The 25,010-nt window shown below is 44.5% G+C and overlaps 1 protein-coding gene across 1 annotated transcript in view; it reads right to left on the bottom strand.

Annotated features, from left to right (window-relative positions):
- Positions 1–25,010, bottom strand: part of LOC115156292 (potassium voltage-gated channel subfamily H member 8-like) — a 219,652-nt gene that overhangs the window by 180,548 nt on the left and 14,094 nt on the right.

Genomic DNA, 25,010 nt, shown 5'->3' with positions numbered 1-25,010 from the left:
ATAGTACTTCAATCAATCACCTAACCAAACCTACATTCACATAGTACTTCAATCACCTAACCAAACCTACATTCACATAGTACTTCAATCAATCACCTAACCAAACCTACATTCACATAGTACTTCAATCAATCACCTAACCAAACCTACATTCACATAGTACTTCAATCAATCACCTAACCAAACCTACATTCACATAGTACTTCAATCAATCACCTAACCAAACCTACATATATATATTACCTCAATCAATCACCCCAACTACCTCGTACCCCAGTACACTGAATCGATACCAGTACTCCTTGTATATGGCCTGTATATAGACTTGTTACTGTTATTTTATTGTGTTACTATTTTATTTTTATCTATTTGCAAATGTTCATACTTTTTAAGTGCATTGTTGGGAAAGGGCTCGTAGGTAAGCATTTCACAATAAAGTCTACACTTTATTGTATTCGGCACATGTGACAAATAAAATTGTATTTGATTCAAAATCTCAACAAAGCAGACATTTTTAGTGGTGGCAGACACACCCAGACAGCAGTCACAAAGACATAGGATCATTCAGTACAAAAGATATATGATCATTCAGTATAAAAGACATAGGATCATTCAGTATAAAAGATATAGGATCATTCAGTATAAAAGACATAGGATCATTCAGTATACAATATATAGGATCATTCAGTATAAAAGATATAGGATCATTCAGTATAAAAGATATAGGATCATTCAGTATAAAAGACATAGGACCATTCAGTATAAAAGACATAGGACCGTTCAGTATAAAAGATATAGGATCATTCCGTATAAAAGATATAGGATCATTCATTATAAAAGACATAGGATCATTCAGTATAAAAGACATAGGATCATTCAGTATAAAATACATAGGATCATTCAGTATAAAAGACATAGGATCATTCAGTATAAAAGATATAGGATCATTCAGTATAAAATAGATAATTCAGTATAAAAGATATAGGATCATTCAGTATAAAAGATATAGGATCATTCAGTATAAAATACATAGGATCATTCAGTATAAAAGACAGGATCATTCATTATAAAAGACATAGGATCATTCAGTATACAATATATAGGATCATTCAGTATAAAAGATATAGGATCATTCAGTATAAAAGATATAGGATCATTCAGTGTAAAAGACATAGGACCATTCAGTATAAAAGACATAGGACCGTTCAGTATAAAAGACATAGGATCATTCAGTATAAAAGATATAGGATCATTCAGTATAAAAGACATAGGATCATTCAGTATAAAAGATATAGGATCATTCAGTATAAAAGACATAGGATCATTCAGTATAAAAGACATAGGATCATTCAGTATAAAAGACATAGGATCATTCAGTATAAAAGACATAGGATCATTCAGTATAAAAGACATAGAATCATTCAGTATAAAAGACATAGGATCATTCAGTATAAAAGACAGGATCATTCAGTATAAAAGACATAGGATCATTCAGTATAAAAGACACAGGATCATTCAGTATAAAAGACACAGGATCATTCAGTATAAAAGACAGGATCATTCAGTATAAAAGACACAGGATCATTCAGTATAAAAGACAGGATCATTCATTATAAAAGACAGGATCATTCATTATAAAAGACATAGGATCATTCAGTATAAAAGACATAGGATCATTCAGTATAAAAGACAGGATCATTCAGTATAAAAGACATAGGATCATTCAGTATAAAAGACATAGGATCATTCAGTATAAAAGACACAGGATCATTCAGTATAAAAGACAGGATCATTCAGTATAAAAGACACAGGATCATTCAGTATAAAAGACAGGATCATTCATTATAAAAGACACAGGATCATTCAGTATAAAAGACACAGGATCATTCAGTATAAAAGACATAGGATCATTCAGTATGAAAGACGGGGATGTAATTCCCCGCACCACATGAGAGACAGCTTGGTTGCCTGCATGTTAACATTCATCTCAAGACATCTCAGCCCATAGGATCCCTAGGATCCAGTCATTATAGCCTGTCCCTGCCTGTCTACATATTTATGTCACAGTGTAGTTTAAGACTCTGTTACTCTGCCAACATGGCTGTCTGTACCAGAGGTCTGATAGGCTGGTGTATAGGTAGGCACTCTTAATAATAGACACATAATGTCATAGCTGCCAGCCAGGCTATGGAGTATTTGGCTGCATCACAAATAACACCCTATTCCCTCGAGCCTGTGAAGAGGTAATCTGTCATCTACTCTGGAATAATATTCTCCTGCCTGTGAAGGGGTAATCTGTCATCTACTCTGGAATAATATTCTCCTGCCTGTGAAGAGGTAATCTGATATTCCCCTGCATGGAATAATATTCTCCTGCATGTGAAGAGGTAATCTGTCATCTACTCTGGAATAATATTCTCCTGCAACTAGGGCTCTTATTATCTGGCCTGCTTCTGATGAGATGACACCACACACACACACACACACACACACACACACACACACACACACACACACACACACACACACACACACACACACACACACACACACACACACACACAAAGCATCGTCCCCACAGTGAAGCGAACCTTTTGTGTATGTAGGTTCGCTGCTTCCCCAATCAAAATCCCTGGATTAGCGAGATGCTTGCTAAACTAAAGGACAGAGCTACCGCTCACAGGGCTATCGCAGCCAACTCCGAGGCTATGGCTGAGGACACGAACATGCACAAGAATTCCTGCTACAACCTCCACAGAGCCATAAAACAGGCTAAAAGACAATTTCGGAACAAGGTGGAATTATACCAGCTCCGACGCTCAACGCATGTGGCAGGGGCTACGGTACATTACAGACTGCAAAGAAAGCCCTAGACGTGATCAACCCAACGATACAAACTCAATGTCTTTTATGCTTCGATAAAAACAACAGAGCCCTGCCTTAGGGCCCCTGGTAATCCGGAGGACTGGGTGATCTCTCTCTCCGAGGTTTTTACACACATCAAGGGCTCTAGAGTCTATTTAACCAAAATGAGGTTCTGGACTACAATTAAATTCCTCCCTCTCGTCCCCACTTCTCTCTTCTCCTCTCCTCTGCTCTCCACCCCTCCCCTCCCTTCTCTCCTCTCCTCATCCTCCCCTACCTTCTCCTCTCCTCTGCTCTCCACCCCTCCCTTCTCTCCTCTCCTCATCCTCCCCTACCTTCTCCTCTCCTCTGCTCTCCACCCCTCCCTTCTCTCCTCTCCTCATCCTCCCCTACCTTCTCCTCTCCTCTGCTCTCCACCCCTCCCTTCTCTCCTCTCCTCATCCTCCCCTACCTTCTCCTCTCCTCTGCTCTCCACCCCTCCCTTCTCTCCTCTCCTCATCCTCCCCTACCTTCTCCTCTCCTCTGCTCTCCACCCCTCCCTTCTCTCCTCTCCTCATCCTCCCCTCCCTTCTCTCATCCTCCCCTCTCCTCCCCAACTCTCCCTTCTACTCTCCTCCCCTCTCCTCTCCTCCCCTACCTTCTTCTCTCCTCTTCTCTCCACCCCTCCCTTCTCTCCTCCCCTCCCTACTCCTCCCTTCTTCTCTCCTCTCATCCTCACCTCCCCTGTCCTCCCCTCTTCTCTCCTCCCCTCCCCTCCCCACCCCCTCCTGTCCTCATCCTCCCCTCTCCTCATCCTCCCCTCTCTGCTCCGCATCCTCTCCACTCCTCCCCTCTCCTCATCCTCCCCTCTCCTCTCCTCCCCTCTCCTCATCTCCCCTCCCCCTCAATAAAACTACATTTGTTGTAAAACAATCCATGATTTATTAATATGTCATCTGATGAATGAAACCAGCTATGACGCATGCTTACTGTAGCTAAACTGTAGTCTTTTTTACACACACACACACACACACACACACACACACACACACACACACACACACACACACACACACACACACACACACACTACTATTTTTCATAAATGCAGGCAATCTGCTAGAAAGACTCCCTCCAGCCTGGTTCCATTCATGCATAATGTACACTGACGTGCAGGCAGGCTCGCTCCGGGACACACAGAACACTGTGCCCCAGTCAGAATGGTACCATGGGGATGTAGTGTACCATACTTCATTCAGCATAAATCAGACAGATAGAAACACAATCATTCAAGCCTTCTCATACACACTAATGTAGCCTATCATCTCTAATGTAGCCTATCATCTCTAATGTAGCCTATCATCTCTAATGTAGCCTATCATCTCTAATGTAGCCTATCATCTCTAATGTAGCCTATCATCTCTTATGTAGCCTATCATCTCTAATGTAGCCTATCATCTCTTATGTAGCCTATCATCTCTAATGTAGCCTATCATCTCTTATGTAGCCTATCATCTCTAATGTAGCCTATCATCTCTAATGTAGCCTATCATCTCTAAATCAATACAACAAGGTATGGGCTTAACCCTATTTAGCATACAAACACAGGTCTCTCATCAATGTCCACCCACACTGACACAACCACACCCACACTCAGGGCTTGTCTGTGTGTGCTGTGAGGATATGGAATTTCTAACGTCTTCTGACGGATGAGGTGATAGCAAAGCTCAGTAGGATGTAAAAAGGAGAACAGAAGGAATTGATGGGATGTATTAGACTTTCATCATGCTGTTTGAATCACTAGAGCTCTAAGAATGATGATAACAGCTCTGATCAGATGACCTTGAAATAATGGACCTCGTGGCGTGCTGGAGACCTGGCCTCGTGGCGTGCTGGAGACCAAGCCTCGTGGCGTGCTGGACACCGGGACTCGTGGCGTGCTGGAGAACGGGACTCGTGGCGTGCTGGAGACCAAGCCTTGTGGCATGCTGGAGACCAAGCCTCGTGGCGTGCTGGAGACCGGGACTCGTGGCGTGCTGGAGACCAAGCCTCGTGGCGTGCTGGAGACCGGGACTCGTGGCGTGCTGGAGACCAAGCCTCATGGCGTGCTGGACACCGGGACTCGTGGCGTGCTGGAGACCAGGACTCGTGGCGTGCTGGAGACCAAGCCTCGTGGCGTGCTGGAGACCAAGCCTCGTGGCGTGCTGGAGACCGGGACTCGTGGCGTGCTGGAGACCAAGCCTTGTGGCGTGCTGGAGACCGGGACTCGTGGCGTGCTGGAGACCGGGCCTCGTGGCGTGCTGGAGACCGGGACTCGTGGCGTGCTGGAGACCAAGCCTCGTGGCGTGCTGGAGACCAAGCCTCGTGGCGTGCTGGAGACCGGGACTCGTGGCGTGCTGGAGACCAAGCCTTGTGGCGTGCTGGAGACCGGGACTCGTGGCGTGCTGGACACCGGGACTCGTGGCGTGCTGGAGACCAAGCCTCGTGGCGCGCTGGAGATCGGCCCTCGTGGCGTGCTGGAGACCGGGACTCGTGGCGTGCTGGAGACCAAGCCTCGTGGCGCGCTGGAGACCGGGACTCGTGGCGTGCTGGAGACCAAGCCTCGTGGCGTGCTGGAGACCGGGACTCGTGGCGTGCTGGAGACCAAGCCTTGTGGCGTGCTGGAGACCAGGCCTTGTGGCGTGCTGGAGACCGGGACTCGTGGCGTGCTGGAGACCAAGCCTTGTGGCGTGCTGGAGACCGGGACTCGTGGCGTGCTGGAGACCGGGCCTCGTGGCGTGCTGGAGACCGGGCCTCGTGGCGTGCTGGACACCGGGCCTCGTGGCGTGCTGGAGACCAAGCCTTGTGGAAATGTTAAAAAATTTGACAACCCTGCTTGTAAGCTGTTTAATTATATCACTCAATCGTTTAGCTTTTTTCCAGCGATGAAGACATGGTACGGTGGAGTTTGCAAAAATGGGGTCAACTTTGAGCAACTTTATCTCCTGAATGTTTTGGCATTCAGGTCCAAAAAGTCACTTCTTCCATGGGCAAACATGTATGGAAAGTTTAGGATGCTGTCAAAAAGTGATTGAATTCATGTGGATTTACCCTAATACTACATGGACTTGGTGGCAGGTAGCCCAGTGGTTGAGAGTGTTGGGCCAGTAACCGAAAGGTCGCTGGTTCGAATCCCCGAGCCAACTAGGTGAAAACTGTTGATGTGTCCTTGAACAAGGCACTTAACCCTAATTGCTTTGGATAAGATGGAAAAGGGGTCTTAGAAAACAAAGTCTTAAAAGGTATAAGAAATACATCAAAACACAATACTGTTGACGTAAAGACCCCTGCCAACTAATATCAGCAGTTACAACTTGTTTTGGAGAAAGTGTTCACCTTCTGTAAGTTTAAGAAACATTGCCTTGTGCATTGTAATTCCTTACCAAAAACACACATACATTATCTTTAAGCTATTTTCTAATTTCTTTTTTGTTTATCATACATTTTACAGTGAAAAAACTGAGCCAACGTGTAATTCCATTACCGTGGCATTCCGTTACCGTGTAATTCCGTTACCGTGGCATTCCGTTACCGTGTAATTCCGTTACCGTGGCATTCCATTACCGTGGCATTCCGTTACTGTGTAATTCCGTTACCGTGGCATTCCATTACCGTGGCATTCCGTTACCGTGTAATTCCGTTACCGTGGCATTCCATTACCGTGGCATTCCGTTACCGTGTAATTCCGTTACCGTGGCATTCCATTACCGTGGCATTCCGTTACCGTGTAATTCCATTACCGTGGCATTCCGTTACCGTGGCATTGCCCTGGTACTTTTTCATTGTACAGCAGGTTTACAGACTGGTCTATTTTTCTTTGGTCTGAAAAATCGCTATATTTGTTTTAATGGTTGAAAACAGTTTGTTTAATTAGACTGTAATTAGACTGATTTAAAGATCAATATCAGACTAATTGGATGTCGATATGTAGGAACATGCAGTAGTTAAAATACACTACATGACCAAAAGTATGTGGACACCTGCTTGTCGAACATCACAGCCCAAAATCATGGCCATTAATATGGAATTGGTCCCCCCTTTGCTGCTATAACAGTCCACTCTTCTGGGAAGGCTTTCCACTAGATGTTGGAACATTGTTGCGGGGACTTGCTTCCATTCGATGGGGTTGAGGGCAAGTTCTTCCACAACAGTGTCCACATACTTCTGTATATATAGTGTATTTCATGCACAGTGCTTTAAGAATGTATTTATAGTGTAACATTGTTTTTAAGTATGCATACCCATTGACTTATTCCATATTTTGTTGTGTTACAGCATAAATAAAAAATGTATAAAATTTTTTTTTGGTCTCATCCATCTACACACACTACCCCATAATGACAAAGTGAAAACATGTTTTTGGAAATGTTTGCAATTTTTGGGAAAATGAAATACAGAAATATCTAATTCACATAAGTATTCATGCCACTGAGTCAATACATACAGTGCATTTGGAAAGTATTCAGACCCCTTGACTTTTTCCACATTTTGTTATGTTACAGCCTTATTCTAAAATGTATTAAATTGTTCTTTTTTCATGCTGCATGCATTTTTTGTACCCTTCTCCAGGTCTGTGCCTCGACACAATCCTGTCTCGGAGCTCTACGGACAACTTCTTCGACCTCATGGCTTGGTTTTTGCTCTGACATGCACTGTCAATTGTGGGACCTTATATAGACAGGTGTGTGCCTTTCCAAATCATGTCCAATCAATTGAATTTACCACAGGTGGACTCCAATCAAGTTGTAGAAACATATCAAGGATGATCAATGGAAACAGGATGCACCTGAGCTACATTTCAAGTCTCATAGCAAAGGGTCTGAATACTTGTTTCTTATTTTTAACACATTAGCAAAAATGTCTAATAACCTCTTTTTGTTTTGTCATTATGGGGTGTTGTGTGTAGATTAATGAGGGGGAAAAAACAATGTAATAAATTTTAAAATGAGGCTGTAACGTAACAAAATGTGGAAAAAGTCAAGGGGTCTGAACACTTTCCAAATGCACTGTATTAGAATCACCTTTGGCAGCGATTACAGAGTCTTTCTGGGTACGTCTCTAAGAGCTTTGCACACCTGATTCTACAATATTTATAGATAATTATTTTTTTATATTCTTTAAACTCTGTCAAGTTCAAATCAAATCAAAGTGTATTTGTCACGTGCGCCGAATACAACAGGTGTAGACCTTAAAGTGAAATGCTTACTTACAGGCTCTAACCAATAGTACAAAAAATAGTTGGTTGTTCATCATTGCTTGATAGCCATTTTCAAGTCTCGCCATATATTTTCAAGCCAATTTAAGTCAAAACTGTAACTAAGAAACTCAGGAACATTCAATATCATCTCGGTAAACAACTCCAGTGTATATTTAGCGTTGTGTTTTAGGTTATTGTCCTGCTCAAAAAGTGAATTTGTCTCCCAGTGTCTGTTGGAAAGCAAACTGAACCATGTTTTTCTCTAGGAATTTGCCTTTTTCTTAGCTCTATTCCGTCTCTTTTTATCCTAAAAAACTCGGTAGTCCTTGCTGATGACAAGCATACCCATAACATGATGCAGCCACCACCATGCTTGAAAATATGATGAGTGGTACTCAGTGATGTGTTGTGTTGGATTTGCCCCAAACATAACTTTATGTCCTGAATACAAAGGGTTCATTTCTTTGCCACATTTTTTGCAGTTTTACCATCAAGACATTACAGAGTTTCTTCTTTATTAATTTGTTAAAATGTCTGAAAACATAATTCCACTTCAACATTATGGGATATTGTGTGTAGGCCAGTGACACAAAATCTCAATGTACTTCAGACTGTAACAACAAAATGTGGAAAAGTCAAGGGGTGTGAATACTTTCTGAAAGCACTGTACTTTCATGGATGTTTAAGATTCAAAATGTTTCACAACCTCAGTACAAATGTTCTAATTAATGATGCATAACATACAAAGACTATACAAGATACACCTGCTTACACATTTGCCAAAACAAGATGTATCTATCAATGTCATCATTACATCATATAAAGGCAACAGTCAAACCTCTTTTACAGCAACATGTGACCATCACATCACAGATTGTGATTAACAGCTAGAGCCAATTAGTCTAACAGTCCAAGGCTCTGCTCTCTCTCTCTCTCTCTCTCTGAGATAGGAAGGAGAGAGAGAGAGAGAGAGCAGAGAGAGAGAGAGCGGAGAGAGAGAGAGCGGAGAGAGAGAGAGAGAGCGGAGAGAGAGAGAGAGCGGAGAGAGAGAGAGCGGAGAGAGAGCGGAGAGAGAGAGAGAGAGCGGAGAGAGAGAGAGAGAGCGGAGAGAGAGAGCGGAGAGAGAGAGCGGAGAGAGAGAGAGTGGAGAGAGAGAAAGAGAGCGGAGAGAGACAGTGGAGAGAGAGAAAGAGAGCGGAGAGAGACAGCGGAGAGAGAGAAAGAGAGCGGAGAGAGACAGCGGAGAGAGAGAAAGAGAGCGGAGAGAGACAGCGGAGAGAGAGAACAGAGAGAGAGAACAGCGAGAGAGAGTGGAGAGTGAGAGCGTAGAGAGAGAGAGAGAACAGAGAGAGAGAGAGAGAGAGAGAGAGAGAGCGGAGAGAGAGAGAGAGAGAGCGGAGAGAGAGAGAGAGAGAGAGCGGAGAGAGAGAGAGGAGAGAGAGAGAGAGCGGAGAGAGAGAGAGAGCGGGAGAGAGAGAGAGGAGAGAGAGAGAGAGCGGAGAGAGAGCGGAGAGAGAGAGCGGAGAGAGCGGAGAGAGAGAGAGTGGAGAGAGAGAAAGAGAGCGGAGAGAGACAGCGGAGAGAGAGAAAGAGAGCGGAGAGAGACAGCGGAGAGAGAGAACAGAGAGAGAGAACAGCGAGAGAGAGTGGAGAGTGAGAGCGGAGCGAGAGAGTGGAGAGTGAGAGCGGAGAGAGAGAGTGGAGAGTGAGAGCGGAGAGAGAGAGAGAACAGAGAGAGAGAGAGAGAGAGAGAGAGAGCGCGGAGAGAGAGAGAGAGAGAGAGAGCGGAGAGAGAGAGAGAGAGCGGAGAGAGAGAGAGAGCGGAGAGAGAGAGAGAGCGGAGAGAGAGAGAGAGCGGAGAGAGAGCGGAGAGAGCGGAGAGAGAGAGAGCGGAGAGAGAGAGAGTGGAGAGAGAGAAAGAGAGCGGAGAGAGACAGCGGAGAGAGAGAAAGAGAGGGAGAGAGACAGCGGAGAGAGAGAACAGAGAGAGAGAACAGCGAGAGAGAGTGGAGAGTGAGAGCGGAGCGAGAGAGTGGAGAGTGAGAGCGGAGAGAGAGAGTGGAGAGTGAGAGCGGAGAGAGAGAGAGAGAACAGAGAGAGAGAGAGAGAGAAGAGAGTGGAGAAAGAGAGAACAGAGAGAGCAGAGAGTGGAGAGAGAGCGGAGAGTGGAAAGAGAGAAGAGAGTGAGAGCGGAGAAAGAGAGCGAAAGCAAAGAACAAAGAGAGGAGAGAGCGAAGAGAGAGAGTGGTGAGAGAAAGCGAGAGCGGTGAGAGAGAGCAAGAGTGGTGAGAGAGAGAGAGAGAGAGAGAGAGAGAGAGAGAGAGAGAGAGAGAGAGAGAGAGAGAGAGAGAGAGAGAGTTTTTTGAGTTTTTATAAAACCTTTATTTTATACTCAAGTATTAACATCAATAATGACACACTGCCTTTTCAGAAATGAAATACCAAATGTAATTCTTAAAATAAAAGAAAAAAATACAAAACACTAAAATAACAAAAAATGTAAAAAAGAAAATAAAAAAATGCTAACAAACATATACATTCAGCTTATTTCATCAACAAAAAATAATTTCCCCTCCTCTACAAAACAAAGCGCTCCTTCGTATGCCCACTTCTCCTCAAACAATGGGAGATCTTTTACAGCTGAGAAGAACTCAAAATCTACTTTTATTCTTATTTTCACTAATCCTTTAAAAACACATCTTACATCCTGCCCATATCCCGTTTCTATCTTATGTTTCCTACTCAAAAAAATGGACATCTTAGCTTGTCCCAAAATAAAATTTAACAGTTGACATTTTCTTTTCTGTTGCTTTCTATATTGAAACCCCAAAATAAAAACAGTGTTATTGAAAATCTCCCCTACAGCTTTAAACAAAGACTCCAGCATTTCCAAGAGAGGTTTAATCCTCTCACACTCCACAAAACAGTGAAAAATGGTTTCTCTTATATTACAAAAAGGACATCCATCTCCAACATCTGAGTTAATAACAGATACAAAAGCATTAACTGCAATGATGCCATGCAAAACCCTCCATTGCATATCACCAGTACCCTTTTGTAACGGTGGCTTGTACAGTGCTCTCCATGCTGGCTTTACCTTGTCATCAATGCCCAGTTTTACCCTCCATGGAGTGTCTTTTCTATTTTTCAATTTATCTTTATTCAACACCTTGACACACCCCCTATATAATTCTTTCCCATTCACCTCATCCAAACCCACCTCTTCCAACCCTCTCAAATCCAGTAATATCGCCTTTCTTTCTGACTCTGGGATATTTGGTGTAATCCCTAGTCTTGGAAATGAGACGTCTTCATCTTGTTCCTTCTTGTGGCTATGAAGCATACCCCACTCTTCTGCTGACAGAGCCTTCCTGCATCTTCCCAGCATTTGTCCTACAATCCTTTCCGACCTCACCCCCAAATGTTCAGCCACCCGTCTACCATCCATTAAGGCGGGCCCAGCCACGGCCATTAACTGTTTTAAGGTGATGATTTTGCCCTTCACCAGAATCTTGGAAAAATGTGGAACATCTGCAGTTGTGCAATCCAGTCTTGCCCCATACACCAGAGGTTCCTCCAACAGCCAATGCACTGACTCCGCTGAAGTTCGTCTGGACACCTTCATTATGCTCCACACCCTAAGAAGGCCTCTGTAAAACGGAGGTATTCCCTCCCTGGAAATCTGGCTACTATCAACCAAAAATAAAGCTTTCTTTAAACCTAATCCTCCAACCTGCTGTAATACAAGACCTGCCACCCCTCTCCAAACCACATTTTCCTGTCCATAAAGCAACCTTTGAATAAACTGCAACCGGAAAGCAGCAGCCCTACTAGCAAGATGTACAAGACCTTGTCCCCCCTCCTCTTTTGACAAATACAAAACACTTTGTGGAACCCAGTGATATTTATCCCAAAAGAAATCCACAATTATTGCCTGTATCTTAGCCAGAAGGCCAGATGGTGGTTCTAAAACTGACAACCGATGCCACAGTGCAGAGGCAATCACATTGTTAACTATAATAGTGCGCCCTCTATATGACATACGAGATAGCAACCAACGCCATCTCCTTATCCTCCCTTCCACCATTTCAACCACCCCAATCCAATTTTTTTCCATAGTCCCCTCATCTCCTAGGTACACTCCAAGATACTTAAAACCTCCCTTACACCATTCTAGCCCCCCTGGCAAAGCCATGATCCCTCCATCCCATTCTCCAATCTGTAAAGCACAACTCTTTTCCCAATTTACCTTTGCAGAGGATATTCCCCTAAAACGATCAACCATTAGACTCAAACTATCCACCTCCGCTTGATTTTTCACTAAAACAACTACATCATCAGCATAGGCTGAGAGACGAATAGGAGGAATTTCCCTTGAAAGGTACACCCCTTCAATGTGACTTCTTATGCTATTTAGTAGTGGCTCTATAGCAATGGCATATAACATTCCCGACAAAGAACATCCCTGCCTAATACCCCTACACACTTTAAAAGGAGCACTCAAACCACCGTTAACTTTCAATACACTTTCAATGTCACCATATATCACCTCTATCATGGCAATAAAACCAGAGCTGAACCCAAACGCCTCCAAAGTGTGCCATAAATATTGATGTTCAACTCGGTCAAATGCCTTTTCCTGATCAATTGAAATTAGACCAGCATCCAACCCAATAGCCCTAGAGACGTCCAAAAAATCACGAATCAGAGAAATGTTATCTCCTATCTGCCTGCCAGGAACACAGTAGGACTGGTCCGTATGTATGATTTGCCCCATCACCTCCTTCAACCTGTTGGACAAAGCTTTTGACAGGATCTTATAATCAGTGCACAATAAAGCCACCGGCCTCCAGTTCTTCACCTCCCTAGGGTCACCCTTTTTGGGCAGTAGGGTGAGGACAGCCCTTCTGCAGCTTATTGGTAGTAACCCTCCGGTTAAACTATCATTAACTACTGCTAGCCAATCCTCTCCCAACATAGCCCAAAAAGACTTAAAAAAGTCAACGGGAAGTCCATCAATGCCTGGTGCCCTTCCATTTTCCATGCCTTTTAATGCAGTGTATAACTCCTGCAAAGACAATGGTTGCTCAAGCTCAACCTGAGCTTCTGCATCCACCTGTGGGAGCCCATCGAAGAACTGCTGTGTCACTGTTTTATCCTCTTTGTACTCACACTTGTAGAGCTCAGCATAGAACTCTACTGCCCTCTTTCTAATTTCACTAGGTCTAGTGAGCTCTTGTCCAACAGCTGATTTGAGACAATGAATAATTTTTCTTTGTCCGTTCTTTTTCTCTAAACCAAAGAAAAATTTGGATGAGGCATCCATTTCAGAGATTCCCTGAAACTTACTTCTCACCAATGCCCCCTGTGCTCTGATACCCAGCAGGTCTGCCAATGCAGCTTTTTTTTTCTTGAGGGCCTGAGTGTGGCCTCGATCTCCTGTGGTCTCAACCAACGTAATGAGTTCCACTATTTCAGTCTCTAGGGCTTTCATTGATCTGGTGATATCCTTGGTGACATTCCTCGTGTATTGCTTACAGAATTGTTGAATGTGGATTTTCCCTATATCCCACCACTGTTGAAGGGATACAAAACTGGCCTTTTGAGACCTCCACCTCTCCCAGAAAAAACTCAAACATTTCCTGAAGTGAGCATCACTCAATAAAGTTATGTTAAAATGCCAGTATGCGCTTTTAGGTTTTACATCGTTAATGAACACCACCTCTGTTATTAAACAATGATCAGAAAATCCCACTGGGGTTATCACACTTGATTTACAGACCTGAGATTGATGCTCAAAACAATAAAACCTATCTAACCTGGCCATAGAGATGGTGTTCTCCCTCACATGCACCCAGGTATACTGCCTTGTGCCTCCATGTTGACTCCGCCAAATGTCACACAGTTCATTTGTTACAATGAGACGTTTTAAAAAAGTCCTTGAGGCTATATGAGGTTCTTTGTGGTTTCTATCTAAATCACTGACTGTGCAGTTAAAATCCCCAGCAATAAATAAATAATCTTCCTTGTTACATTTCTCAATGGTATTTGATAATGTCTCTAAAAAGCATACCCTCTCAACTGCCACCACTGGGGCATATACATTTATCAGACACATAGTGATGTTTTCATACCTTACTCTAACTTTTAGTAACCTCCCCTCAACTACCTCTTCAACCTCATATGACAAAGGCAAAAACCCTTTTGAGAACAATATGGCCACACCCCCACTTTTTGTGTTTTTATGACTACACACCACTGTCCCCCCCCACTCCTGTTTCCACATAACTTCATTTTCCAAATTACTATGCGTTTCTTGTAGAAAAATGATGTCACTTCCCTTTCCCCTAATTAACTCATACACTATGGCTCTTTTTTTAACGTCTCTTGCCCCATTTACATTTAAAGAAGAAATCTTAAAACTGCTCATGGTTGAAGAAAAAAATACAGAGGAAGACCCAGAAACCACATCTCTTTACAGAGTTAAAACTGCGACTGAACTCTTTCATTTCCTTTAGAATTTACATCACTTATCACTCTCGTTACCACTTTCTTGAGTCTAGCAATTTCAGGGCTTGTCAAACCTCCCCCTGTTATTTTTGACATCAGAAACTTTGCTGATTCAATAAACAATTCACTTTCAGGGAAAAAATCTGTTATATTATAATCCTGCATATATTTCTTCCCTTTTGTCAACTTCAGAAATTGACGTACCTTCCCAATCCCATACCTCCCTTCCTCCCCATTTATCTCACTATTTTGTTGTGACGCATCAGATGACTCACTCTCGCTATCCTCCCCAGAAGAAAACTCCACCATCTCTACAACCTGTTTATCTTCAAGTGAATTATCCATCTCTACCTTCCTCTTGGAATTAGACCCTTCCCCACCCCTTACATTCTTCCTCTTACTCCTCGGTATTTTGAAAACAGCTGCTTCCTTTCCCATTATTTCAATCTCCTCTTGACCTCCAATTTCGTTTTCCAGCACCACCTCAGCGACGGCAGTCGCAATCTCACCGACTGTTTCCCCTCCCTCTTTGTTCTGATCTACAACAATTGCCCCCGTATCCACACTGCCTTCCTCTCCTACTTTTCCTACCACATCTGCCCACCTTCTCCCTTCCCCTGCACCCTTAGCATGTTCATCCCTTCGCGGTGGTGCGTTAGCTGCACCAGCACTAGAGCTGCTACCGGGCTCTGCGTGCTCATTCTCGGGACAATTACGCACCAAATGCCCCTCTCTTCCACAGCCAAAGCATTTCATCGATTCAGTAGAAGCGTAAAAGACATAATCAAATCCATCAATCTTAAAACTGAATGCTAAATTCAGTTCATCAGTGTCCTTTTTTAAAATCATATGCACTTGTCTCCTATGCGACACGACATGCTTCAGCAACGGAGATTTGCATCCAAAAAGAACCTTCTTTATTGTTGATACAATTTGACCATGACGAGATAACTCTCGCTCCAACACTTCATCTCTAACAAATGGTGGCACGTTAGAAAGTATAACTTTCTTTGCCGGATTCATAAGCGGAAATACCGGTGTCTGTGTTTCTCTCAACACAACACCACTCTCAACTATCGTATTCACCTTTTCAATGGAATCTAAGAATATCACTACAGCGCTATTCATCCTTGAGGCTGATTTGATACTATCATACCCAATGATAGCACCCACTGCCAAACTACATTCTTCCACTGAACACCCGGCCGCAGCAGGAATCTTTACTCCATGTCGCCGACTAAGTTTTTCAAACTCCAAACTTCCGCGAGTGGCCATTGCAACCAGCCCCACCCGCTGGTTGTGCCCTCGCGAAAACCAACCTCAACGATCCCACCACCCCTATACGTGCTTAGTGATATTTAGACAAGATACCCTTAAAACAACTAAACTAATCAACATATATATATACACACCAAAACCCAATAGGGTGAAGATAATTCCAGTCGCTCTCACAATCACTCCTTCTTCACGACTCACTCCCAGCATGCACTCCAACGAGAGAGAGAGAGAGAGAGAGCGGTGAGAGAGAGAGCGGTGAGAGAGAGCGGAGAGGGAGAGAGTGGAGAGAGAGAGCGGAGAGAGAGCAGAGAGAGTGGAGAGAGAGAGCGTGTGCGGAGAAACAGCGTGCGCAGAGAGACAGCGTGCGCAGAGAGACAGCGTGCGCGAACAGACAGTGGAGAGAGTGTGGAGAGAGAGAGTGGAGAGAGAAAGAGAGCGGAGAGAGAGAGAGAGTAAAGAGAGAGAGAGAGAGAGCATAGAGAGAGAAAAATAACAGAAAAATGACTTTGCTAATGTACTGTAAGGACCAGCAGCGTCAAACAAGATAAGCCCAGTTTGTTCTCAAGCTATGCCAATATTTGTTATGGTTATAACCACGATCCAGTAAGGGATGCCCAAATGTAGAACAATGATTCCATATAATGCCCATCTAGTCCATAAACTAACACAAACACACACACACACACCCACTTAGCATGTACACACACACACTCAGTACACACTGTTCCAAGAGGAGCATCATCTGAGGGTAAAGAACTACCTCCGCTGGCAGCATCTCAAATAGCTTTGTTTACCTTCCCTCTCATCAATGACTGGGACGCTGATGGGAAGTGACAGTCCCCAGGCACAGTCTGACAGCTTTATTTAGTACCAACAGGACTTACTGTCACTACTGACAAGTCAGGAAATATAGGAGCCATCTTCAGTCACTACTGACAAGTCAGGAAATATAGGAGCCATCTTCAGTCACTACTGACAAGACAGGAAATATAGGAGCCATCTTCAGTCACTACTGACAAGTCAGGAAATATAGGAGCCATCTTCAGTCAATACTGACAAGACAGGAAATACAGGAGCCATCTTCAGTCACTACTGACAAGTCAGGAAATAATGGAGCCATCTTCAGTCACTACTGACAAGTCAGGAAATATAGGAGCCATCTTCAGTCAATACTGACAAGACAGGAAATATAGGAGCCATCTTCAGTCACTACTGACAAGACAGGACAGGATGAAGACAGAACGGGACACTCCATGTTTGGCTCGCCACTCAAGTCACTCAATGAGAGTCCAACTGTAGTCACTCATTGAATGAGAGTCCAACTGTAGTCACTGGATGAAAGCCAGACCTCAGGCCATCTAAATGCTTACTTTAAAATCCCAATATTACCTGTTCAGGTTCAGCTAAAGGTTGAGGGTTCAGGAGGTAAAGGAGGTAAGGGAGACAAAGTAGTGGTGGAGACAGGGTGCAGCCTATGGATCGACGGATCGATAACAACCACATCTGTAAATGATTGGACTGTGAGATAATTGATAGCATTTATCAGCGCTAGCAGGTAGATCAGGACGATGGATCATACTGGTTCCAGTCAGGATATTGTTTTGCATTTTTACCCGTCTCTCTCGCCACTTTCTCATTCTCTGTCTCACCAATCGCTTCACTTGCCACTGTCTTTCTCGCTCTCTCTCCCCCTCGCTCTCTCTTTCTCTCCCTCTCTCTCCTCCTCCTCTCGTTCCTTCCTCACATTTACATGTCTATGACAGCCTTTCTTGTCTTGTCTCCACCCGGAGGCCTTCGGAAGGCCTGTCTTTTCTTGGCTCTTCCAGAGGGATGGTAGCCAGGGTACAGGAGAGGAGCCTGCCCGAGGGGGCTGCAGAGCCTCATGGATCTCAACCTGTTGCTCAGTCTGTCATGCAGCCCTGCGTACCCCAATTATTAATCCAGGGGACATACAGGGGAGATACAGGGCTGTGCTCGCCCTCTCCCTTCTCATACTCCACTGCTCCCTTCAGAAGTTTGCCTACCCCTAATGGCACCGTATTTCATATATAGCGCACTAGGGCTCTGGTCAAATGTAGTGCACTATGAAGTGAATAGGGTGCCATTTGGGATACAGCTACGGTTTGAGTGTGTTTTGAGATGAACTAATTAGCATCTGGATGCAGGCCAGGCTATCCTCCGGGCATATGGAGACCACAGCTCATCTGTTTGAAGGGGATTTGTTTCTGATATTGGTCCTCCTTAAAGGTTCTCGAGATATTTGCCTTTATTTTCAATTTTCTCTATGAAGCCATCATCAATGAGTGACAGGTCCTTTCCTTCCCAGTGGACCTGCGAGGCTGATAAAGTATCTCTCTCTTTCTCCCTTTCTCTCTAACCTCATTCTCTCTGTCCCCTCTCTCTTTCTGTCCCTGTTTTTCTGTCTCTCACTCACTCACTCACTCCCCACCCTTAGCTCGTGCTCCATGTTGCTACGTTACTGTCTCTCTCTCCACTCCACTAATGTGTTTTACTTTATCACCTTCGTTTACTTATGTGGCACAGGCTGAGAGGCTCTGGGTCATTTTGTCTCATTCTGTCCCATCATTTATTCATTCTCGTCTTGAACGCGGCCTGACATCCTCTCTAATGACTTCATCCTGTGTCTATTTCGATATTAAAGCCCATGTAGCTGAAGAACAGTAGAAGCTCTCTCTCTCTCTCGCTCTCTTCCTTCACAAGGTTGAATTGACACACGGGGAGCTAAAATATCTCAAAGAAATTTCCACGCTCAAATCAAATAATTCCCAGGGGAGATTGACATTTTAACACCTGTGCTCTGCCTCTTTTTAAAAGGCAGTAGGTGCTGGATCTAAACCTAGGCCTTTATAAGACCTTTTGATTGGAAGAGCTGAGCCACTCACATGACCTGTCCGCTTCCCATGACAAAATAGTCCTTCCCTCCTGGTATTTCTCTCAGCAGCGTCTTGAAGCTCAGTTCTATAAAGGGATTGGTGTGGGATTTAGCTGATCGAAGGAAGACTGTCATAATCAGGATGGCCTCGCAGCTTTCGTTTTTTTCGTACAGGGCCACTTTCTCCTCCACGGACTGACACTCCACCTTCACAACCCCGGGAACTTTACCTCTGTCCCTCATCCTCTCAACTACAATCACCTCTGTTTCTCAGCCTAGGCCTACCGATATCAGCTGGTTTAGGTCCTCGTTTTCATCGGCTGGCAGTCCTGCCACTATGATAGACACATCTGGGTCAAACTTTGTTGTTTAGGCAGCGCCAATTCTCCCAGATTCTAGGGATTCTACACAGGTCTCCAAATGTACAACTTCAAAGGCTATGTGGTCTTGGAGCTGCTTGTTGAGTCAGTAAAGCTGTAGGATTGTCCTGGATGGCTTTCTCCAAAGATGCACGTAAGCTGTCAACTTTGCTATTAATTCCTTTTTCAATACTCAGCTTTGTTTCGTCCATTTCCCCCCGCCCCATCTTTGTTCTTATCCTCCTTATCTCCATCATCCTATTGGCACTTCATTTCTTTCTGAAAATTCATTTCAATGAAAGTCATGATTGCAATCATATCACGTGTAACAATGCACAGGAACTCTGTCAGTGTAGAACAGTCACTGGGTGATTAATAACACATGTTTCTACTATCATGAGAAAACCTTGGATTATATTATTGACATGAAATATATGTAGCTGTATGGAAATAAATTATTGATATATGATGAATAATAATTGGCTGTATGGATTCACTTACTTTTTTGTCAACATTGTGGTCAAAAATGCAGAGCATGGGGCCCTCAAGCAGATACATTATATATATTTTTAAATAATGCCCAGCTCACAAGGCCCCCTTTCTGCCTAATGTTAAGTCCGCCACTGAGTATGGTCATATCTAAAATAGATCATCAACAGGAGAGGGCATTACTCACTACAATGTCACTCTCACTTTAAGCCCATTAGGCTTTAGACAGCTAGTGTCATTACTTTAAACAGAGCTTCTGAACAACCGTTCATCTTGGTGTTTGACATTCCCATCACTTTCATCACTTACTGGTATTCAGTACAATACTTACCTCTGGCCCAATTACTGGTGTGGTGAATTAGAATGCAGAAACTTCTCCCATATACAACGCGAAGGAAAATGTAGACTTACTTACTGCTAGAGGCAGTACTGTAACAACACTAAAAATCTGTCCAAAATGACATCCTATTCCCTATATAGTGCACTACTTTTGACCAGAGCCCATAGGGGACATAAAGGGAAAAGGGGATTTGGGACATAGTCTAAAGCTCTTACTAATCAACCCACTCTGTGCACACCCTTTTTGGACTGCAGTGGTTTTAATAGTCGTAAGACATAAAAACATATTTCATTTCAATTAATTTACTGGAAGAGGGGATGACTCTCCACATAGATTATCCACTTTTATAATCAGACTGTCTCGAATTAAAAATTGTATGAGGAGACTCTTAAACTGAAATAATGAACTGAGCTCTCTATAAACCCAGGGTGTGTCCTGAATGGCACCCTATTCCCTTGTTATCCCCCTAGAGCTCTGGTCCAAAGAAGTGCACTATGTAGAGAATAGGGTACCGTTTGGGATGCAGACCCAGTTATTTTGACATTATAAATGTGCAAGAGCAACGCTAATTGATGGGCTCATTAATTCTGGTCTCAAATCACAGTCTGAGTGAAAAATGCAGTTAGACTATTGTGTCTCCCAGTGACATGAAACAATCCTCACTGTACTTCAGCAGGTTCACCCCTACATCACTACTCCCATCCTCTCTCCCTCCATCCTCTTCCCTCCATCACTACTCCCATCCTCTCTCCCTCTATCCATCCTCTTCCCTCCATCACTACTCCTATCCTCTCTCCCTCCATCCATCCTCTTCCCTCCATCACTACTCCCATCCTCTCTCCTTCCATCCTCTTCCCTCCATCACTACTCCCATCCTCTCTCTCTCCCTCCATCCTCTTCCCTCCATCACTACTCCCATCCTCTCTCCCTCCATCCTCTTCCCTCCATCACTACTCCCATCCTCTCTCCCTCCATCCTCTCTCCCTCCATCACTACTCCCATCCTCTCTCCATCCATCCTCTTCCCTCCATCACTACTCCCATCCTCTCTCCCTCCATCCTCTTCCCTCCATCACTACTCCCATCCTCTCTCCCTCCATCCTCTTCCCTCCATCACTACTCCCATCCTCTCTCCCTCCATCCTCTTCCCTCCATCACTACTCCTATCCTCTCTCCCTCTCTCCATCCATCCTCTTCCCTCCATCACTACTCCCATCCTCTCTCCATCCATCCTCTTCCCTCCATCACTACTCCCATCCTCTCTCCCTCCATCCATCCTCTTCCCTCCATCACTACTCCTATCCTCTCTCCCTCCATCCATCCTCTTCCCTCCATCACTACTCCCATCCTCTCTCCCTCCATCCTCTTCCCTCCATCCTCTTCCCTCCATCACTACTCCTATCCTCTCTCCCTCCATCCATCCTCTTCCCTCCATCACTACTCCCATCCTCTCTCCCTCCATCCATCCTCTTCCCTCCATCACTACTCCCATCCTCTCTCCCTCCATCCTCTTCCCTCCATCACTACTCCCATCCTCTCTCCCTCCATCCATCCTCTTCCCTCCATCACTACTCCCATCCTCTCTCCATCCATCCTCTTCCCTCCATCACTACTTCCATCCTCTCTCCCTCCATCCTCTTCCCTCCATCACTACTCCCATCCTCCCTCCATCCATCCTCTTCCCTCCATCACTACTCCCATCCTCTCTCCCTCCATCCTCTTCCCTCCATCACTACTCCCATCCTCTCTCCCTCCATCCTCTTCCCTCCATCACTACTCCCATCCTCTCTCCCTCCATCCATCCTCTTCCCTCCATCACTACTCCCATCCTCCCTCCATCCATCCTCTTCCCTCCATCACTACTCCCATCCTCCATCCCTCCATCACTACTCCCATCCTCTCTCCCTCCATCCTTCATTGTCCCTCCATGACTACTTCCATCCTCCCTCTCTCCATCTTCTGACATGTACTGTACTGTTTCACACCCAAGCCTCCCCCTCCTTGCCCATTCATCTAGAGACTACTATTTGTTTCTACACAAAATACATGCACAGATAATAACAGTCTTCTTGTCAGGCATATAATCCTCCAGACAACATGTGTAATTGTGCATCTTTCCTGTCAAGAGTGCAGTACATACACTACAGCAAGTTTCAAACCACCACCAGTGCCCCATCACAATCTTTATCCCCCCCAGAGTGCACAATGACTATTGTCTAAGACAACCCTAGGAAAGACACCTGGCTGTGACGACCATGCTCCGTTGCTAATCTGCTTTCATCACCTCACAATGGACCAGTTCAGCAGAGCAGGTGATGAACACCTAAAGCCTGGAGTTGTGAGCTATACAGAAAACAGTCATTGGGAATGGGTGGTGGGACTGGAGGAGAGGGAGGTGAGAGATGGATAAGTTGTGGGAAGGAAGATGAGGGGAAAGGAAATGGGATAGGATGCAGGAGAGAGAGAGAGTGGAGAGAGAGCGCATCTGGTCTGTCCCACAGAGGTCGACCTGTTGAACAGACTTACCCTAACTTAAATATCACAGACCAGGATGGCATATGAAAATGGCTGATTGACTAATTTAAAGCCTGAGTGGTGCATCTCTGATTAAGGGGGGTGAGAGATAATATAGTAGGTATTGATTTGTGTGAAGCAAATTAGATTAAAATGAGTCTCGACAGCCAATTCTTTCTCTGACTCTAATCAACATAGGATTTGCAAGTAATGGTCATGGTCATGTTGGTGGTGGTAGTAGTGATGGTGGTGGTAGTAGTAATGGTGGTGGTAGTAGTGTTTTAGTACTATATCTCTTGACACAATGATGAAAATAATCATGGCCTCTAAAACTTCAAGCTGCATACTGGACCCTATTCCAACTAAACTACTGAAAGAGCTGCTTTCTGTGCTTGGCCCTCCTATGTTGAACATAATAAACGGCTCTCTAGCCACCGGATGTGTACCAAACTTACTAAAAGTGGCAGTAATAAAGCCTCTCTTGAAAAAGCCAAATCTTGACCCAGAAATTATAAAAAACTATCGGCCTATATCGAATCTTCCATTCCTCTCAAAAATGTTAGAAAAAGCTGTTGCGCAGCAACTCACTGCCTTCCTGAAGACAAACAATGTATACAAAACGCTTCAGTCTGGTTTTAGACCCCATCATAGCACTGAGACTGCACTTGTGAAGGTGGTAAATGACCTTTTAATGACGTCAGACCGAGGCTCTGCATCTGTCCTCGTGCTCCTAGATCTTAGTGCTGCTTTTGGTACCATCGATCACAACATTCTTTTGGAGAGATTGGAAACCCAAATTGGTCTACATGGACAAGTTCTGGCCTGGTTTAGATCTTATCTCTCGGAAAGATATCAGTTTGTCTCTGTGAATGGTTTGTCCTCTGACAAATCAACTGTAAATTTCGGTGTTCCTCAAGGTTCCGTTTTAGGACCACTATTGTTTTCACTATATATTTTACCTCTTGGGGATGTAATTCGAAAACATAATGTTAAATTTCACTGCTATGCAGATGACACACAGCTGTACATTTCAATGAAACATGGTGAAGCCCCAAAATTGCCCTCGCTAGAAGCCTGTGTCTCAGACATAAGGAAGTGGATGGCTGCAAACTTTCAACTTTTAAACTCGGACAAAACAGAGATGCTTGTTCTAGGTCCCAAGAAACAAAGAGATCTTCTGTTGAATCTGACAATTAATCTGGATGGTTGTACAGTCGTCTCAAATAAAACTGTGAAGGACCTCGGCGTTACTCTGGACCCTGATCTCTCTTTTGAAGAACATATCAAGACTGCTTCAAGGACAGCTTTTTTCCATCTACGTAACATTGCAAAAATCTGAAACTTTCTGTCCAAAAATGACGCAGAAAAATTCATCCATGCCTTTGTTACTTCTAGGTTGGACTACTGCAATGCTCTACTTTCCGGCTACCCAGATAAAGCACTAAATAAACTTCAGTTAGTGCTAAATACGGCTGCTAGAATCCTGACTAGAACCAAAAAATTTGATCATATTACTCCAGTGCTAGCCTCCCTACACTGGCTTCCTGTTAAGGCAAGAGCTGATTTCAAGGTTTTACTGCTAACCTACAAAGCATTACATGGGCTTGTTCCTACCTATCTTTCCGATTTGGTCCTGCCGTACATACCTACACGTACGCTACGGTCACAAGACGCGGGCCTCCTAATTGTCCCTAGAATTTCTAAGCAAACAGCTGGAGGCAGGGCTTTCTCCTATAGAGCTCCATTTTTATGGAATAGTCTGCCTACCCATGTGAGAGACGCAGACTGAGTCTCAACCTTTAAGTCTTTACTGAAGACACATCTCTTCAGTAGGTCCTATGATTAAGTGTAGTCTGGCCCAGGGGTGTGAAGGTGAACGGAAAGGCTGGAGCAACGAACCACCCTGCTGTCTCTGCCTGGCCGGTTCCCCTCCCTCCACTGGGATTCTCTGCCTCTGCCCCTATTACAGGGGCTGAGTCACTGGCTTACTGGTGTTCTTCCATGCCGTCCCTGGGAGGGGTGCGTCACTTGAGTGGGTTGAGTCACTGACGTGGTCTTCCTGTCTGGGTTGGCGCCCCCCCTTGGGTTGTGCAGTGGCGGAGATCTTTGGGCTATACTCGGCCTTGTCTCGGGATGGTAAGTTGGTGGTTGGAGATATCCCTCCAGTGGTGTGGGGGCTGTGCTTTGGCAAAGTGGGTGGGGTTATAGCCTACCTGTTTGGCCCTGTCCGGGGGTTTCATTGGATGGGGCCACAGTGTCTCCTGACCCCTCCTGTCTCAGCCTCCAGTATTTATGCTGCAGTAGTTTATGTGTCGGGGGGCTAGGGTCATTCTGTCACATCTGGAGTATTTCTCTTGTCTTTTCCGGTGTCCTGTGTGAATTTAAATATGTTCTCTCTAATTCTCTCTTTCTTTCTTTCTCTCTCTCGGAGGACCTGAGCCCTAGGACCATTTCTCAGGACTACCTGGCTTGATGACTCCTTGCTGTCCTCAGTCCACCTGGCTGTGCTGCTGCTCCAGTTCCAACTGTTCTGCCTGCGGCTATGGAA

Source organism: Salmo trutta, chromosome 20 (assembly GCF_901001165.1).
Source record: "Salmo trutta chromosome 20, fSalTru1.1, whole genome shotgun sequence".
Taxonomy (NCBI): domain Eukaryota; kingdom Metazoa; phylum Chordata; class Actinopteri; order Salmoniformes; family Salmonidae; genus Salmo; species Salmo trutta.
Note: the sequence above shows the minus strand (reverse complement) of the source record. Positions and strands in the feature narration are given on the sequence as shown.